The following is a 20,467-nucleotide window of genomic DNA, read 5'->3' on the forward strand; positions in this document are numbered from 1 at the left end:
GATCAAAGGGTATGCACAGTTTGATAACTTTTTGGGCATAATTACAGATTGCTTTCCAGAATGGTTGGATTCTTTCACAACTCCACCAACAATGCATCAGTGTCCCAAACTGCATATCTTCTGATCCAGCAATAACACTACTAGGTCTAAATTCCAAAGAGATCCAAATTTTTTAAAAAGGAGGGGAATAAAGGTGCTATTTGTAAAATCTTTTTGTGGTGGCAAAATAATTGGAAATTGAGGGGATATTCATCAACTGGAGAATTGGTGAACACAGTTGTGGTAATGACTATGATAAAATACTAATGATTTCAGAAAATCTAGAAAGACTTACACAAACTGATACAAAGTAAAGCAATAAGAACCAGGAGAATACTGTACACCAGGGGTTCTCAAACTACAGCCCGCAGGCCAGAGCAGCCCACCGGGTTATGGCAAATGAGCTGAGAGGCGGAGACAGAGTGTGAGTTTTTGTTTTTACTATAGTCCAGCCCTCCAACAGTCTGAGGGACAGTGAACTGACCCCCTATTTAAAAAGTTTGAGGACCACTGCTGTACATCATAACAGCAGGATGATCAAATGTGAAGCACAACTATTCTCAGCAATACAACGACCTAAGACAATACCAAAAGACTCATGAAGAAAAATGCTATCCACATTCAGAGCAAAAAATGATGGAGTCTGAATGAAGATTGAAGCATATTATTTTTTACTTTATTTTCTATGACTCATAGGAAAAATGTTTTACATGACAGCACATATAAAACCTATATCAAATTTCTTAGGGGTGGAGGAGAATTGAAAGAAGGAAGGAAAAAATTTGGAACTTGATTATTAAAAATTATCTTTAAATGTAATTGGGAGAAAATATTTTTAAAATAAAATTTTCTTAATTTTTCCAAAAAAAAAAAAAAAAAGTCCTACATTGGTAGCATTCACATGAACTCAACCAACATCATAGTGATAAATGGCTAAGTAATACAGATCTGTTTATGGAAAACAGAAAATGATAGTAAGATAGTAGCTATTCAGGATTGAGTTATTATGTCCAGAAATAACCAAAAAAGATTATCCTTAAAAAAAAAAATCTAGATTTATTGGCTAAGTAGATCGTGCAATTAAGTATTAGAAACTGGAATATAAAACTGCAAATAAAAATTTAACAATTACTACATAGTTAAAAAGACAAAAACAAGTGGCTAAAATTATAAACCACAAGCTCCCTATCTTTTATAAATGAAAGGACAACAAATTTCTATACCAGAAACAAAAACTACAAAATGCTCTTGAAAATTTAACAAGTAAATTGTATTGGAAATAGCATGTAAATACAGACAGAACTTGCGATGCTCCAGTCTAGCTCCTCTGAAGGGCTCAGAATAAGTCCTTAAATGTGAAGGTCTGGGCTAGCTCCTCCTCAGAATAAGTCCTTATCAGGATAAGCAAAAGTCCTTGCCCCACGTTGTGGACGCCAATATGTACCGTGATGTAGTCTCCAGAGACTGCAGATTGCTCTCTGGTTTAGAGGAGAGACTTCTTCCTCCAGAGAGCCGCCTCAAGTCTGGCCTAGAGCAGAGATTCGCCTTCTTCTATCCTCCCAGAGAATGGGCGTGGGATAATGCAAGGGCTTCTGGGAAAAATTACTTCAACCAATGAACTTGCTCCTCCCCAGGAGTTCACAAGTAAAACTCCCAGTAAAGGCCAGAACTAGAGAATTGGTAAGTATCAACTTAGCACTTAGTAAAAACCTAATATCTCATTATCTCATTAGCACTTAGTAAGAACCTAACAAGAACTGTTGTCCCAAATTACTAGTTGAAACAATGAGCCATAAAAAGTGATGTAAGAATGCCAATAATATTAATATACCAAATTCTCAATCTCTAAAAACTAAGGAATGAAAAATTCTCAAAACAGAGACCTAGAAGAATGAAAATCAAATGGGACAAGATACATATTTCCTGTCATCTACCCAAGTTGTCACAAATTTATAAGTCCTGAGAAAAGAGACTTAGATCCTAATACTCTTACTCTTTCATAAAAAGGAGGTATGTTATGCAATTACACCATGGTTGTCAGAACAATAACTATAAGAATAAGTGGATAGCAGCTTGTCCTCAAACTGTATCTATCTATAAACTCCCATCAAAAAAAGGTAAGAACAAGCTTATGATGATAACACTAGACATTGTATATCTATGTGTATGTATGAATTATAAAATGAAAGAGCTAAATTTATAATAGCAAATGATATTATTCCAACTTACAAAAGAAGCTGAAGTTCCTTGAGGTTAAGTAATTTGCCCAAGATCACACAGTTAATATGTATCTGAGGCAAAACCTTAAAATGGCTCCTTGATAAAATCAACTATTCTATCCACTATACGATTCTGATTCTCTATCCTCTATACAATATCATACATAACAGTCATAAATAATGTTCAGTTGCCATGCCTGACAAATACAGAACTGTAGCTAACTGGGTAACCATCTGGGAGTTCAGAAAAGAGAGAAGTTATAGTTTTGATCCTTAAAAACAATTAATAATTTCCCTTCAATTCATACTAATTTTCCCCAAACTATTAATGCTTTATCAGTTCTGTCCTGCCATTAATAATTCTCAAATATTGCAAGATAAACAGAATAATTCTACACTACTCAAAAAACACTGTTGATTTTTGAACAGCTCTTGAACAGATGGCAACTCAGAAGAGTCTTGTTCCAATTATGGTAACTTTAGCAGTATGCTCACCTGCTGCTACCTGAAACACCAATACCACCCATCTCAATTCAAAAAAAGCTTCTAAATACAACTATCATTCTATGTAACTCCTGGTCCTGATTCCTTAAATTATAAGTTAAAAATTACAACTATCATTCTATGTAACTCCTGGTCCTGATTCCTTAAATTATAAGTTAAAAATTAATTCATTCTAACTCTACTAATTAAAACAAGCAGGAATCATCAGAGTACTATGCTGTGTTTTTTGTATAATTATACTGGGATGTAATAAAGTTTTGCTTCCTATGCATGTAGGGTCAGAAATAAGATCTTATTATACTGATCCAGGAGAAACTTGGAAATGTTAGGAGTTTAATCAAAGACATTAAAACATTACAAAGTTATTTAATATGAAAGTTATTCCTGATTTTACAGAGATATGCATATATATTCTTTAAATGTTTTTCTTAAGTAACCAAAGACTAAGATTATGACACCAAAATATGTAGAGGGTCACACACAATGGGGGAACTCTGGGAAAGGTATAAGATCCTTCAGCCCAGAGGGAACCTGCTGGCAATGTCTGGTTCGGCTCCCCATGTCCCCTAAGGGCTCTCAGCCTTCCTGAGAAGTCAAGAGGGCAGTGACAATCTATGTTGTAATTGAAGCAGAGTGATACTAGGTGGAAGTACTAGCTGGAAAACGACATACAATAGCAAGTTGTTTTTGTGGTCCCACGTACCCAGTATATACTTAGCGCATGTCCAGTGTTGTTTTTGTTACATAAGGGTATGAGGGGATATAAGGGTGAAAGAATTGGGAATAAATGTACTCCATATTTCTACCATCCTTGGGACTACTATATATCTACCTTGCCTTATCACTTCACTAAGGCACCCCGGGCTAGAGGCTCTAGAAAGCACGGTAAGTTTTGTCACCCCAACTTGGGGGCTCTAGAAAGCAGGACACAACATAAATATAAAATATCAATCACAAAACAGTTAAATTTGTGTACAGTCTGAGTAAGAAAGACAAGGAGATTCTAATTTACTCTATCAGGTTTACAGACAAAATGCTCCCCTGGGCCTAAGTCTTTTTGGACTCTTCTCCCTTCCTTGTAATAAACACAAACACAATCTAGTGATCAATTTTGCCTTCTGACCCCCAAGAAAAAAACCTGAAGTTTGCTGATTTTTCATGAGACCATTAAGCAGTTCATTACAGTGGTAATGAGATAATAAAAAGATAATAGAGATTTTTGAGAACCTAGATATAGAAAAAAGACTAGGACTCTTATTTATCTAACCTGAAAAATGTGACAAGCTACTTATATAAATGTCATTGGGCACCTGCCAATAAATTTTAAAGTTTGTGTTTATTTAGATGAAGTACCCAAAGAGAAAAGTTTCAATAAAACCTTCTCATTTTCCACAATGGTGAAAAAGGTTCCTATATTAACTTCACAAAAACTGCTTTTAGAGGTTTTAGAAGATATCTCGAAAAATCATAGCCATCATCTACTATATGAACACAATGTACCACTATTTTCTCTAAACATTTAACAACTTAAGTTTGCTAGATACCTTGCCATTCTGTTGGGGCTCTTAGCAATTTGTCATTTGATCTTAACAAAACTTTTTTTTTCCTATCTTTACACAGAGTAGGGAGATATCTGCTGTTTTTCATCATATGTTTTCAACTTAAAGTACAATATCTATATACGAAAGATTCTTAAGTTCAGTCCTTCTATCTCTTCGTACAATTCATTCTAGCAAAAATATCCAAAAACAGCCATTGTAATGTAAAATATACAACCCAGTACAGAACCTAGAATAAATATTTATTGAACTTGAATATACTTACCATTTCTCAGTTATTAGTTCAGAAAGGGATACAGATAAATGAAGTGAATGGCAGTGGAGCAGTCTAGTATTCCCAGTCTGATATTCTACTAGACTTAACTGCCTCTGCAAAAAAATACAAATCAAAAACATATAAATCATCCATAAGTTACCAAAAAATTTGGCAGATAAAAATAAAAGCACAGTGTTCCACAAAATGAAGTATCAGAACAATTCTGATGACTTTTAAATTTTAGAATTAAAGCAGAAACAGCAATAACTTCATAGTGTGTAAGGAAGACTATTGTTATACTTCTACATCATAATTATAATGTTGTTTTGGCTAATCAGAATGAAGCAATATTTGAAAAATGTTCTCTCTCTTCTATCTTAAAAGCTTCTATGAACAATTTTTAAAATTTTAAATTCATAAATCTTTCAAAAACAAACATTCAAAAATAAAATCTTGAGAAAGTTGTGTAACAAAACTCATGTCTTCAATAAAATGGTTTGACTTATTTGGCACATGCTGCCTCCTGAGATTCCCTCAGAATGCCTAGTTAAAATAATGAACTTGCACTTAAGGTATCAAAAGGTTATCTAGCTACAAATATTCACAGATAAGCAATTAATACTGGAACTAAGAGTTTGGGGTTACACTTATAGATTTGAAACTCACATGTAGATAGATGATAAATGAAACCATTCAAATGTATGAAATCACCAAAGGAAAACAAAGACTATAGAAAAGGACTAAGTCTTGATAGATGCCAAGATTTTGGATATATAAAGAGGAATTGAGAAAGATGGTAAAAAAAAATATCCATCAGACAGGTACAAAAATCAGAACAGGGCTATGTGACAAGGAAGTTAAGGAAGTAGAAACTCAATCTCAAATGCAGCACAAAGCTCAAAGAGACTGCAAACTTTAAAGACCACTGAATATGGTAACCATGGAAAAAATGGTTTCAATAAAGTAATGGAAATAAAAGCCAGACTGCAATTAGTTACAAGAAAATATTAACTACTCTTCCCAAGCAATTAAGGGGAAGAGAAAGAGGAGAAAACTACAAAAACAAGAAAAAGGTTTGGAGTTGGGGGTTTGTTTGGGTTTTCTTTTGTTTTTTGGAGACAGGAAACCTGTACATGTTAATAGGCAAAGGAAAAAGGACTAATAAAGAGGGAAGAGATTAAAAATGTGTAACAAAATGGAGCAAGATCCTAAAGGAGACAAAAAAGGATCGTTTCAATAGCACGGATAGAGTGATTAGTGTTGACAAGATTAGTTCATCCTCTAAGACAGGAAGGAAGGAAGAAAGGATTCATGACCACAGAAAAGGATTCAAAAAATAGAAGAGTGTTCAAGAAACTCACAGATAGCTTCAATTTTTCCAAAGTACAAAGTGAAATCTTCTGCTGAGACAAAAGGTAGTGGGGAAAGAAATGATTTGGAACAGCTACTCTGAGAAATGTTATGAAGTCAGAGGTCAATATATTAACATTAATTTTCTGCTTATGCCATATGAAATAGGAATCACTTCATCTCATGATACATTCTATTATTATCCACTCTTCACATATGTTTAATCCCACAAAATGAAGCTATTATCTTGTGGGTTTGTTACTTTTGTTCCATCACTCATGTTTAAAATTACCTCCTATGCTCCAAAATTTAATCCAACCAGATCAATTCCTTCCTTTCTGGATGAATTCAAAAAAGTAAAACCTACTCCCCTAGACATTTCCCTAAAGTATTCATGTATGAAGTAGCTAAGATCAGAGTCAGTGATTAAGAAAGGAAATATGACAGAATTTCCTGGACTTAGCTAAAATTATATTCAGGATTCAATGATAGCTGGAATAGGGAATACATCACCATTCATGTTTTGTATCTCCAACCATGATCCCTTATTGGTCTCCTTGCAAAAGTCAACTTCTTTATGTATAGTGTTAATTTTTTTAAAGGCTCATAATAAAATGGCTAAATTTGGTTAAATTTGACCAAAATTCAATCAATAAGAATGTATTCAACACCTCCTATGTGTCAGACACTATGATAAGTGCTGGTGATAAGAGGCAGAAAACTGTAAAGGGCTAGAACTGAGCAATGCACTTGGATAATGAAGCACGTGAGACTAATTGCCAATTGGACGGTTCCCTATTAACTTGTTTGAAGGTTGACCCTCTCCAGCTGTTCTGTGCTGACTTGATTGGTGGGACAAAGAGGGGGAAGTGACTTGTGTGGGAGGAGTAGGAGAAACTTGGGTGGTAGAACTCACGCTCTCTCGTACTCGTGACCTGGCGTTGGAGGGGACGGTAAAGATCTAGAATAAAGACTTTTAGTGATCCTGACTCCCGCTGATTTATGGGAAGATAGAGTTCCAGCAGAAAACAGTCCTTGACTTTTAAGGAGCTTACAACCCAAAAAAGACAACAACCAAAGTTAGTACCTAAGTTGCAAACCTAGGGAAACTGAAAGGAATGATAATGCCTTTGATAGTATTCAAAGAATTTGGAAGAAGATGGATTTAGGGGAAGTTCAGTTTTGGATATATTAAATTTGAGATGCCTACTGAACATCCAGTATAAAACACTATATAAAACACTGGGAAGTCAGCAGAGGTTTGGGCAGGATAGGTATACTCACAGAATCATCAACAAAGAGATGATAATTAGATCCATGGAAGCTAATGAAATTACCAACAAGAACAGAAAGAGAAGAGAGTTCAAGACAAAGACCAGCAGCCTGAGACAACTAATTCTAAAGGAATGATAAAGAATTATATCCCTCATTTTGGTAAAGTAGTAGATTACTGGTGGGAAATGTTCCATTTGCTGTGAGGCATGGATGCTATGACAATTGGTTTTGCTTGATTTTTTTTCTTTATTATGGGGAAGGAGTGGAGTGGTTTTAAAACAAATAAACATGTTTAACCTATATTGGATTACTTGCTGCCCAGGAGAAGAGGGAGGTAGCAAAGGGAGAAAAATATGGAACACAGGATTTTGCAAGGGTGAATGTTTAAAACTATCTTTGAATGTATTTTGAAAAATGAAAAACTGTTACAAATTTTAAAAGGAGAAGTTTTTTTAAATCTCCATAAGATATTAAATAAAGAAACATTTGAGGCATGGGGATTACATATACGTTTCATGCATTAATTTTCTTTTCTCCCTCCATTGATAATACAAAGTTATCTGTCTACTATAAGACTAGATGTGTAATTTCCCCAAATGTGAGCACAAAGAGCCGATACTATTTATATACAGAAAGAAAATTTTCAACTTGGTGAGGGAACAAGAAAGTCTGAGATATCTGGTTTTACAACATTATCATCAACATATTGGTGATAAGGAGACCATATTAATTTGGAAAGATTGGAGGAGGCCATATAATGCCCCAACAATTTCAAGATGCAAAGAGTGATCATACTATGTCTCCCCTTTTATCTCACCTCAAGTTATTTCCAATATTTTGTTATGCTTTGGGATTTCCTTAATCAAGTATTTCACTTGAATTATCTATGTTTTCAAAAAGCTAATTCCAAAGAATTTTATAACTATTTCTGTCCGACTCTTCTGTGTGGAAGAGGAAGAAAATACATTTAATACATAAGGAACCTATAACATGTGCTTAATATTTCTGTCACTTCAGGAACATAAATGATTCAAGATGCACACGTGTTGATTCACTATGGTTAGGCCGATAAACATATAATTATTTCCATTTGGTTTCACTTCTATGGCAGGAGGAAAAAATCTCAAAAAGTTTAATTTACTTAAATGTAAAAATTAATATGTATGTCATATAGCACATGGAAGAGGAAGAGAGAAAACCGACCTACTATGCAATCCAACAATCAAAACTCTAAAAAAGGTTGGAAATCACTGTTAAGTTATTATAGGTGGATTCTGAGCATCATGCCAAGGCTACTTTATTTTTTTCCCCTGCATCTTAGAAATAAATTTGTATAAGAACAGAAAACAAAACTTTTGTCACTTTTTATCTTAGTTGGGTTTCAGTATTACAATATATAATAGATAATATGTGCAAATTGTATCTCTCCCCTTTGATGTTAGTGTTAAATTTAATTCATAAGCATTTTAAGTATTTCAGAATTTATTTCATTTATCAGTTATAACCAAATAAAGAAAAATCCTTATGTACTTGACACTTCTTCATTTCTCATTTCATTAGAAATTTTGACAAAAGCAAGAAAGAGGCAAAGAGATTCAGGGAAAGAGAAGAAAAAAATAGTTCAAACTATTTGGAAAAAAAAATCTGTTTTTTCTGATGCCCTTCCTATACTTCACTTTCTCTGATACAGAAAGTAGTAAGATTGCTTAAACACTTCCATTTTTAGCATTTATATATAATTTTAATCGACAAATGCCAAATGTTTTTAAACTTTCTTGAATATTTACTTATTCTAAGTTATTTTGAAAACCTAAAAGACAGTTTGACTAACCAAAGTATTTGAATAGCGCAAGTCACAACTTTTTATCAAGCAGTATTTGCTATCCCAATTACTGAAACTAAATGCTCTGTGTCACCTGGATTTCCATGTTAACTTTAAGGAAGATCATTCAATCAACAAGCATCTTTTAAGTGTCAGCTCACTGTGTTAGTAAAAGAATTTGTCTCAACCTCTGGAAGTTGATAATTGACTGCCACTATCTATAAATTCTTAGTTCTTTCAACAGATAGTAACAGCGCTGATCAACTTCCTAGAGCCATAGTTATGTACCATCACTAAAAATTCACTATTTTCCACTTGAATCCTAATAGTATTGCTGTTACTAAAGCTAGCAGTAACAGACAGCAATGATGTACCTGAAGTTTTTTCCATGGAACTGAAAGGTAATTTTACTAACTAGAGATGAGGAAATAACAGCATATGGAAAGAGTTAATATGATACTGGGCCAAAAGGGATATTTAAGCCCTTATAAAATACATCTTTCTGATAATGACTTCTTCTGCAAAGAACTTTTGTCTACAACGATACTAACTTGAAGATGTCCAATTTCTTCTGATCTTGGAAGTTGATCTGAGGAACTAAACGGTAGGGGAACTAAGTGATAAAGATGAAGCTTAGCTAGTGGTTATGCCTTCCATATCACAACACAGATATACAGTGGCTTGGAATAAGAAAATATAGGGGAATTTCTGAGACTTTTACAGAAACCACAGATGATACACAAAAGCCTGCCAATAACCAAAAAAAAAAAAAAAAAAAAAGCTTAAAAAATTCAAGAAATGCATAATATGTGCATAATATTGTATAATATCAACATGTTTTATCTTTTAATACCATAATTCAGATTTCTCAAATACAAAGGAAGAGCCAATAAATTTTTACACAGATATTCTGGAGCTCCAGGGCTCTGTGCTCTTTATTCCCACAATGTAGAACTACTTGTACCTTTATACAGCAAGATTTGCAATACAGGGGTTTCACACATGATTCCTAAATGCTGCCCAAATTAGTAATTGGAAACTGTTTAATTAAATAAATAAAAGTATAATCCAACAGAGATAATGTTAATTTGTGATTTTTGAAGTCAGTTCACTGGAAGGGATGCATTTCGATTTTAATTTAGCATTACTGACACTGGATAGAGTCCAGGAGAGGAGTTAATAAGGTTTAAAGAGTGGGTTTAAATCCAGTCTCTGACCCTGATTAGCTGTGTAACTCTAAGCAAGTCACTTAACCACTATGTGTCTCTTTCCACATCTGTAAAATGAGGAGGTCAGATTCATCAGCCTCTAAGTTCCCTTATGATCCTATGAAATGAAAATTAAACAATATACATCAGAAGAGTAAAGGCTTCAAGAAGTTTAACCTACTTTTAATCATGACACAGTCAATAAATTATTAAGAGAAATATTTAGCAGGATGAAGAAATCCTGAACTCAGTCATGTTCACCTATAAATTTCAAGAGGAATTTTCAAGTATTAAGCAATAGTTCTTAAAAAGCACATACAAGAGAGGTTTACAATAAAGTCTTCCAACTAGATGAATCAATAAATGAAACCTGAAAGTAAAAGCTGTCTTCTTTAAAAAAAAAAAAAAAAAAAAAAAAAAAAAGAATTCATTAATAATGACAACCTCACACAAATAATGCTTTAGAGTTTTCAAAACAACTTTTTAACAATAACCCCATGGGAGTTAGATAGTACAGGTATTATTATGGCCCTTTAATATATGATGAAATTAAACTTCAAAGGTAAATTTGCCCAAAGTACAGATGACTAGTGAATAGTGAAGTCAAGACTCAAATTCATGTTTTCTGATTCCATGATGTAATGGTTATAACATGCTCATTCCCAAACTGAAAGAGAATGCCCAAAGATAAGTAAGTACTGCTAGACAAAGTAAGGTTTAACATTGTTCTTTTGATAAAATAAGAGATCTTAAATTTATATGGCACTTCACAAATAAAGTACTTTTGAACCTCCTAAAACAATGAAATGGGCCAACCAAGTTTTACTCTTTTTCAGAGGTTAGTGACTTGATAACAATCACATAGGTTGCTTAATAATGACACAGGTAGTAGTATCAAAAATAGGATTAGAACTCTAATTTTCTCACTCGTGATCCAATGTTCTTTTCACCATACCATACTATTCCTACTATTAGTAGGAATTAGTGGGAATATTAGTAGGAATAGTATTTTAAATATTCCCACTATTATTCTTACTATTTCTTGCTAATTTGTCCCAATAGCTAAATTCAATTCCAAGTGATTTGTTTTACAATCCACTACACCACAAATTCTTTTTCATGTGAACACTACCAATTTATCAATCTAAGGCTTAATATGACATTGATTGTGTTTCACACAACTTAAAGATACTGGTAATTATTTCTACTCAATGACAATATTAAATTCTTGAAAAACCTGTGTCTACCCAGTATTTTGAGATTTCTCATTCTTACTGCCATCAGACTTCTGTCCCCAATACTCAATTCAAAATGCTCTTTCACTTACATGAACTGATGCTAAGTGAAATGAGCAGAACCAGGAGATTATACACTTCAACAATAATACTATATGAGGATCAATTCTGATGGAATTGGCTAACTTCAATAATGAGAGGATCCAAATCAGTTCCAATTAATCAGTAATGAAAAGAACCAGCTACACCCAGTGAAAGAACACTGGGAAATGAGTGTGGACCACAACATAGCATTCTCTATTTATTGTTTACACTCTTCCTGTTATTGTTTGCTTGCATTTTTGTTTTTCTTCCCAGGTTGTTTTTACCTTCTTTCTAAATCCGATTTTTCTTGTGCAACAAGATAAATATGTATACATATATTGTATTTAACATATACTTTAACATATTTAACATGTATGGGACAACCTGCCATCTTGGGAAAGGGGTGATGGGAAGGGGAAAATTTGGAAGAGAAATTTTTGCAAGGATCAATGTTGAAAAATTACCCATGCATATGTTTTGTCAATAAAAAGCTATAATAATAAAATTAAAAAAAAAAAGAAAAGAAAATGCTCTTTTAAAGTTCCCCAGTAGCCTCCTATTTTACCAAATCCAATGGCCTTTTTCCTATCTTCGTCCTTCTTGAGCTTTTTGAAACTTTCATAACTACTAACTATTCCCTCCCTCTGGACACATCCTTTTTTTTTTTTTTTTTTTTTATTTATTTTAATAGTTTTTATTTCCCAGATATATGGATGGGTGATTTTACAACACTGACGATTGCCAAACCTTTTGTTCTAATTTTTCCCCTCCTTCCCCCCCCCCACCCATGGCAGGTTGACATGTTAAATATGTTAGGAGTATAAATTAACTACAATATATGTATACAGGTCCAAACAGTTGTGTTGCTGTACAAAAGCAATTGGACTTTGAAATAGTGTACAATTAACCTATGAATGAAATCCAAAATGCAGGCAGACAAAATTAGAGGGATTGGGAATTCTATATAGTGGTTCATAGTCATCTTTCAGAGTTCTTTTGCTGGGTGTAGCTGGTTCAGTTCATTAGTGCTCTATTGGAACTGATTTGGTTCATCTCATCATTGAAAATGGCCACATCCATCAGAATTGATCATCATATAGTATTGTTGTTGAAGTATATAATGATCTCCTGGTCCTGGCTCATTTCACTCAGCATCAATTCATGTAAGTCTCTCCAGGCCTTTCTGAAATCATCCTGTTGTGGACATATCCTTCTTGCTGAGTTCTAATAACATGCTTACTCACCAGCCCACCTATCTTCTTCACTGGGTCCTTCTCTTCCAATTCATTAATGTGGCTCTTTCCTGCAAAGATCTATCCAAAGCCTACTTTCTTCCTTTTCTTTGTACTCTCTCCTTTAGCAATATGACATACCCCCAAGATTTCAATCACAAGATGACTCTTTCAATCCCTTCCTCTGGTACTGGGATATGCTGGTAAATATTTAACAACTATTTTGATGAAGTGGGGAAGGGTATGAATGACCCTTTTAAGTTAACATTTTTTTGTTAACTACTTTCTTAACTCTAGACAATTAACAAAGGAGTAAATCAAGACCTGATTTGTAGAGTTTGCAGAACTTTGAGGTACAAAATGCCCATTCTGAAAATCTGACAATAGGCTTAGCAATTCAAGCTTCCTCCTCATATTCCTGCCATTGTCCAAACCTCTCTTTTGCGCTTTAGGGACATAATTCTAACTGCACAGAAGACATCCTAAATGTCCTATAACCCTTAAGCATGTCCAAAACCGACATATTTTCCTTAAAACTTGCTCTTCCTCTTGACATCACTTTTTCCATGTGTAGCAACCTAATTCACTCAATCTCCCCTATTTAAAACTCTGGAATTATCCTCGACTCTTCGCTTAACCCCACGTAATCACTTACCAAGATCTTGCTAATTCAATCTCTGTAATTTCTCTCCATTTTCACAATTACAATAACCACAGTATAAGTCTTCATCAAGACCCACTCCAGCTACTGAAATAAGTATTTCCACATAGATCTTCCAGTCACCACTCTCCTCTATCCCAAATATTCATACCATTGCCAAAATAGTCATCCATGTGCACAAAATTAGTCACATTCTTTGTTCAAAAATTATCAATGGCTATTGTAACACATGAAAAATGTATGGGATTGCCTGTCATCGGGGGGGGGGAGGGGGGTGGAGGGAGGGGGGGGATAATTTGGAAAAATGAATACAAGGGATAATATTATGAAAAATATATAATAAAAAATAAAAAAATTATCAATGGCTTCCTCTTGCTTGTTGAGTAAAGATCAAAATTCCTATCTCTGGCATTCAAAGTCTTCATAATCGTATGTCATTACAACTTCCTAACTTGATTTTCGTATATTTGACTCTGCCATCTCTCTATCTACTCCAAGCTCCAGCCAAAATACTTTGCTCTTTGTCCCACAAATGACACTGTTTCATGATTTAGCCACATAGCAGAACAAAATGGATGAACAATACCCTATTGTCCAAGTTATGTCAATAAGTTTTATAAACAGGCCACTAAGTTAGCTTTTTATCTTGGACTGCCTCTACACACATGAGGCAATAAGATAGGTCTTGAATAGTAGATATAAGGCTGAATTGCATTTGAGAAAATCCCAGTGCTTTTCAGAGATCTTAAGCTATTTTTTGACATATGCCAATAATCAACATCATCTTTTTAACATCTTCCCATGATGTTACTAAATTCGTGGTTCCCTAGATCAAATACAAATTCCCTCGTTAGCATTTAAAGATCTTTACAATCAATCACCAACATACCTTTCTAAACTGATCACAAATACATTATGCCCAAATACATTAAACCAGGTCAAATTGACCTTCTTACAAGACCATTTATCTTCTCTCTAGGTTTTTGCAATGGTTGTCTACATCTGGAATACACTCACTAGTCTCACCTTTTGTCTCTTAAAATCTCATTTCCTTAGCTCAAGTACCAACTTCTACATGAAAATTTTCCTGATTTTCCCCAGCTCTCTGTATCTATCCTCCAGAATTATCTGGATTATCTGGATATATGCAAGATTTTGCATATATGGACATCTACCAATATGATTGCAAACTACTTCCAGGTGAGAAGCACTTAATTTTTGTCTTTGTATCCCAAATGCCTAGGACAATGCTTGGCAAAAAGAAGGAATTTAATAAGTGCCTGCCAACTAATGGTTATAGTTGCAAATCACAGACTATAACAGTATCCAAAAAATAAAAATTTCTGGAAGCTTAAAAGGTAACAAAGAGGCAACAGACTTCAGTAAACACAGACTTTGACTTAGACATAGCATCACTCCCTGAAAAGTAGAATGGGAAAAGGACATAAGCCTGTTATGTTAACTTTATAATAAAACTAAGTTAGGAGGGCTTATTTCAATGGTTAACAGATAGACTTGTTGTCTTCTTCCTTAGAATACAAGTACTTTGGCAGGAAGGGTAGTTTAATTCATTTTATTTGTAGTCTAGCTTATAGTAAGCTTCAATAAATTTGTGTTGATGGTACATATGCAATGTTAAAAGACTGAGAGAAGACCATTGTACACCAGATGGATACTATTTGGTGGATTTATATGATGACACAGATAAGAATTACATAACTTAGAGTGTATTGATAAACTACAATCTTCATAAATAGAGAGATATGGATGCAAGGAGACCACAGTTCTACAGAAATATATTTTTTAATCTGTAAGCTCTCTCAATTTATAGAATAGCAAAGCAAATTATAACTGAGTTTTATGGTCCTTTGAAGGTGTCTTTCATAAATGAATAGAACCAGAAGATCACTGTACACTTCAAAGTTGTATGAAGAGGTATTCTGATGGAAGTGGATATCTTCAACATAAAGAAGATCCAACTCACTTCCAGTTGATCAATGATGGACAGAAACAACTACACCCAGAGAAGGAACACTGGGAAGTGAATGTAAATTGTTAGCACTACTGTCTGTCTACCCAGGTTACTTACACCTTCGGAAGCTAATACTTAATGTGCAACAAGAAAATTGGATTTACATACATATATTCTATCTAGGTTATATTGTAACACATGTAAAATGTAGGGGATTGCCTGTCATCAAGGGGAGGGAGTAGAGGGAGGAAGGGGATAATTTGGAAAAATGAATACAAGGGATAATGTTATAAAAAAAATTACTCATGCATATATACTGTCAAAAAAATTATAAATAAATTTTTTTAAAAGTGTCTTTCATAAAATATCATGACAATGCATATCATAATAATAAAAATGTGGCACAATAAATCAAAAATTATAATTTTTTTTAAATTCTATGTTATTTTGACCTTAGTCACTGAATGAATCTTTAGAAAAATATGGATGTCTAACTTCTATCCCAGCTCTTTGTCTCCTAACTACCTAAGTTCATAAAGCACAGTTGCCAAAAGAGAAAACCTATTTTTAACTCCTTCAGCCCTATTGTAGACTCCCTATGGTTCTGTGTTAGATATTCAAAATAAATTCAAACTATGCACAGTTTTTTTCTTTCACAGGTTAAAACTGAACAATGACTTTTGGGACAAGCTGTATTTTTAAATTTAAAAATTATTGTTCAACAGTTTGTAAAAAGTTGCAATGGATGACTCAATATCAAATCTACACATTTCACCAGAATAAACAAATTTCATGTCATCTAAGCAAAGCATAAGATTTATTAGGACCAACAAATATATTAGGATTGACCCAAAACCATTTCTCAAAAAAAAAAAAAAAAAAAAAAACCAGAAAGGAGACCTTTCTCTGCTTTTTCTCCCATGAGTGAAAGCTGGCAATAGTTTAAAATTATTCAATAAATGGCTTTATTATCTATTTATCTTCATGCAGAATAAAAATTGTTTCTAATTCATCAACTGGACACAAAGACCAATGAACCAGAAACTGGAGGTCCTGATCTCAAATCACAGTTCTAGGACTTACTAGACCTATGAAAATTTTATTTAACCTCTCAAAGCCCTGGTTTCATTGGGGAGGAAGAGAAATGACTAGTTTTTAGAATCTCCTCAAGATATACAAAGATAATTCTGTGACTTACTAAAACTTTCACAAAGCTATTAGATTCGCTTCCATTATCAACTTTTCTACAAATTTTATACAAGTTAATTGCCATTTAAATTAAAAAGCTGAATACTAAGTTTGGATGTTCAGGCTTCATTCATATCTCCAAATCAACAAACCATCAAACTAGGAATGACAGAAAATCTCATTTTGTTCTGCATATGAATGCCATTATACATAAACTTCTGAAATTAGCTTCTAACCTGTCCAGGCAGGCAAGAACAGTATTTAAAGTCACTCTGTAGTCTGCAAGTTTTGTTGTTGTTGTTTTAATTATGTCATTTCACATTCCTCACAACCTTAAACTTAAAGTTACAATACTTAGTGACTGATGTCTTAAAGAGTTCTGCAGAAAACATCCACAAAATGGATTTGCCTACACATGGTAAAATGAAACCACAGATAAAGGCAAAATCATGGACGTATAAAAAGAAAAATAAGAGAACCTTCTCATTTTCTTAAAGAAAAGTTTCCACCTTTAGATTTTAATACTTAAATTTCTCCCTGTGTGACCAGATGGAAGCCCCACCTCTATGAAAGATTCTTTGAAAAGTACAGGAAATAAACTAACAAATAGAGAAAAATAATACACATTCCCCAGAAAATACCCATTCGCAGTAAACAGGGAAAGGAGAGGCATTCACCTTAGTGATCAAGCAAAGCTACGCTGAAAGAGCCTTAAATCGCCCTAGCCGCCACTCTATCCTGGAGAGGGTCTATCCGATCTCGAGAGCGGCGGGGTCAAACTTCGGGGCTGACACAGTACTTTGGGCTGGGAGGAAAGGGTGGGTAACACGAGCGGCGCCTGTGCGGTTTGTCAGAGGAAGCGGCAGGCTCCAGACAGCAGAAGTGCCAGGATTTCCATGCAGCTGGCACGACAGGTGACTGGGCGCTGCTTTGCAGACACCCCGCTCCCGACGGCCTCCCCGGGTCTTGCTGAAGGTGGGGTGGGCAGGGAAGAGGTAAACGAGCCGGGATTCAGGAGGAGAAGGTTGGGGGGGCTCCAAGTAAGAGAAACCCTCAACCGGGGGAAAGGAGTGCAAACCCCAGTTTCTCTGGGAGGGGGGGGGGAATTGAGGGATTTTCTGCCACCACAATGAAATAAAATGGCTCCAAGCCAAACGCCTCCGGATCATCATCACCCCCCCCCCCCCCTTTCCTCCACACTCCCGAGGAAAACGGATTCCTCTTTTGCCCGCTTTTCTCCAGCGTGGAAACAAAAGGCCAAAATAGCTTAAAAAAAAAAAACACAAAACCGGCAGCCACCGCCGCCCTGCCAGGGTCAGACACCCACATCCCACCCCCCTAATTTTTTTTTTTCTAAGACTGAAGTCCCCATACTCCGGCCACGGAGGAGCCTCCCTCCCAGCCCCCAAAAGACCATAAGCACTCCCGACCTCCGTTTCCCGTTGGGTGTGTGGGTCCGTCAGTGGGTCTCCCTGTCTGTCTGTCTGTCTGTCTGTCTGCCTCCCCTGGCGGCCGTTGCCGCTCCTCGGCTGCGGACCAAAGCGCGGGCCCTCCTCCCGCGGGGCGGGCAGAGCCTCGCTCCACTCCCCCCGCCCCAGCCGGGGCCGGAGCGCCCCCTCCCCACCCTGCGCCCCGGGCTGGGAGCGAGAAAACGGCCAGCCAGCCTGGGGTTTGGACGAGACGAGGAGGAGGAAGGGACTTCGACGGGGGGGCCAGTGGGGATCCCCCCCCCCCGGGCAGTAGCAGCAACAACAGCATCCCGGCCGTGGCCGTGACAGCCGCCCCCCATCGCATCCCTACCGCCCGCCTCGCCTCGCCTCGCCTCACCTCCTCCGGGGGCGGCGGCGGCGACGGCGCCGTCGGCCACTCGGTGTCTCGTCTCGTCTCGTCTCGTCTCCTCCACTCGCTCGGCGTCGGCGGCAGCCAGCAGCACCACCACCGCCTCCTCCTTCTCCTTCTCCTCCTCCTCCTCCTTCACCACCACCACCACCTCCTCCTCCTCCTCCTCCTCGCCCTCCTCCCTCCTTCTCCTCCTCCACCACCTCCTCCCTCCCTGGGTCTCAGTCTGAGTCTCCGCCTCTCTCCGCCGCCGGGCCCTGACTGCTGCGCCACGTGACTGTCACATGACCCTGCACATTTAGCGAGCGCCACCCCGAACCTCCTCCCGGTTCGGCTCCAATTCTGGCTTCAGGGCCGGGCGAGACTGGACCCGCAGCCCCAAGTAGCCGCTGAGACCGTCCCCTTCTCCTCCCGCCCAGCCTTCGCCTCTGCCTCTCTAACTCTCCCCTATCACCCCGGCCGCTCGCTCTCCGCGCTCCTCCCACCAGTCCCTCCCTGGGCGCTCGGCCCGCGCCGAGTTCTCGTGCCCTCCCTCATCTCCCAGCCGAGACCCCCGCGAAACGCGGGCCGCCTTAGCCTATAATTCCGGAAAAGTCCCGCCGCTTTCTCGCCCCTCCCCCCTCCACATTTGTCCGGTCTGAGCAGCGCGTCTTCTCCCAGTCCCGCGGCCAAACTGTCCACACTGACTCTGGGATCTCGGGCAAGGCCGCCTCAGTTATCTCAAGTGTCAGACAGGGGTACCGGCATCCCCCTCTCCGGAAGGGTTCTGAGGGGCACATCGGGTATTTGAATAGCATTTTCAAGTAACTATTAAATGATCAAATACCATCAAAAGATAGTTACGTAAAAATTTTTTTTAATTGAAAAGTTTGCAAACCTTACAGCATTATTAATTTTCTTGTAACCTATATTAACAGTTCATCTACCTACTCCCAGAGGGTTATGAGGAAAACACTAATAACGTAAAGTTATTGTTTATGATTATTATTCTGTCCCAAATACTAGCCGTATGATCTTGACCAAGTTACGTAATCCTTTTGCCTCTGTTTCCCCATCTGTAAAAGGGGATCATAATAGCACCTACCTCTTAGGGTGGCGAGAATCAAATGAGACCATAAATGACTTTATTAGCACATGAGAAATAGAGAAATGTTAGCTATTGTACCTTTCAGAAATGAGAAACAATCTTTGTTTCTCGGATTAATGACCTACCTGTGATCCCTAAAGTTTCAGAGTTGGAACTTGAACCCAGGACTTTCCTACTCGCCATCGGATTACATCACCTTTAGCTAATTATGTGAATTCTCTGAATCTCCTTAGTCATGTGTTAGAACCGCGCTATAGCCTTTTTAAGACTAGAAATAACTAGATGTAAAACACTACCAAGCACCAGTGCCTTGTGCCACACAGCCAGACACAAGAAAACAATGAGTCACCTGATGATGTATCTCCGAAACAATACCCCTTTTGTGTAAAGGAAAAGAGAAAGGATTTAGAAAAGGAAATTTATAGTGAATTTTCATTTAGCTTTTAAGGAGAAATGTACTGCTTTTGTCCGGTGGAGGTAGAAGAGTTTGGGGAAATATCTCCCCAGAGAAAGTAACCTTAAAAGGTGGAATAGAAATAGACCCTTAGGCTATGTTTTAATCCACAGTAGGATAAACCCGTGACTTCTATCCAGTAGAGCCCTCCACTGTCTTAGAAACTTCCTGTTCCATGTGGGTATGCAATGATGCTCATCTCCACAGGAACAAACCTAAATTTTTGCAACTCCTGAGACCCCCCCACAGCCCACTAATTCCAAGATGAATACATTCTCCCCCAGATCATTTGATATCATGTCCCTATTACTCAACTTTCCAAATAAGGAAAATAACAGCAGCCACACTTGATAGGCTCCTTTTGCCACCTATAATGTTTCCCCTAGGCTTCGTAGAGCCCTAAGTATCTTCCATTGTCCTTTAGCTTTCCACTTGGCAAGTGCTAGTTAAACTTTTTGATCTTCCAGCCTTGCCTTTTGATTT

General features: G+C 36.9%; 1 protein-coding gene across 10 annotated transcripts in view; it reads right to left on the reverse strand.

The window, feature by feature from the left end:
• Positions 1–18,689, reverse strand: part of TULP4 (TUB like protein 4) — a 196,817-nt gene extending 178,128 nt beyond the window's left edge. For 3 of the 10 annotated variants that reach the window (XM_074309426.1, XM_074309424.1, XM_074309425.1), the window contains exons 1-2: positions 18,432–18,548; positions 4,587–4,690 (exon numbers count right to left, since the gene is read on the reverse strand). The gene's annotated coding sequence lies outside the window, so the exon portion shown is untranslated. Of the gene's footprint in view, positions 1–4,586; positions 4,691–18,034; positions 18,150–18,431 lie in introns of those variants that run through there. The other 7 variants (XM_074309419.1, XM_074309421.1, XM_074309422.1 and 4 more) reach the window with 4 other exon arrangements.
• Positions 18,690–20,467: the final 1,778 nt, after the last annotated feature.

The sequence above is a fragment of the Sminthopsis crassicaudata genome, chromosome 4 (genome assembly GCF_048593235.1).
Source record: "Sminthopsis crassicaudata isolate SCR6 chromosome 4, ASM4859323v1, whole genome shotgun sequence".
Lineage (NCBI taxonomy): Eukaryota > Metazoa > Chordata > Mammalia > Dasyuromorphia > Dasyuridae > Sminthopsis > Sminthopsis crassicaudata.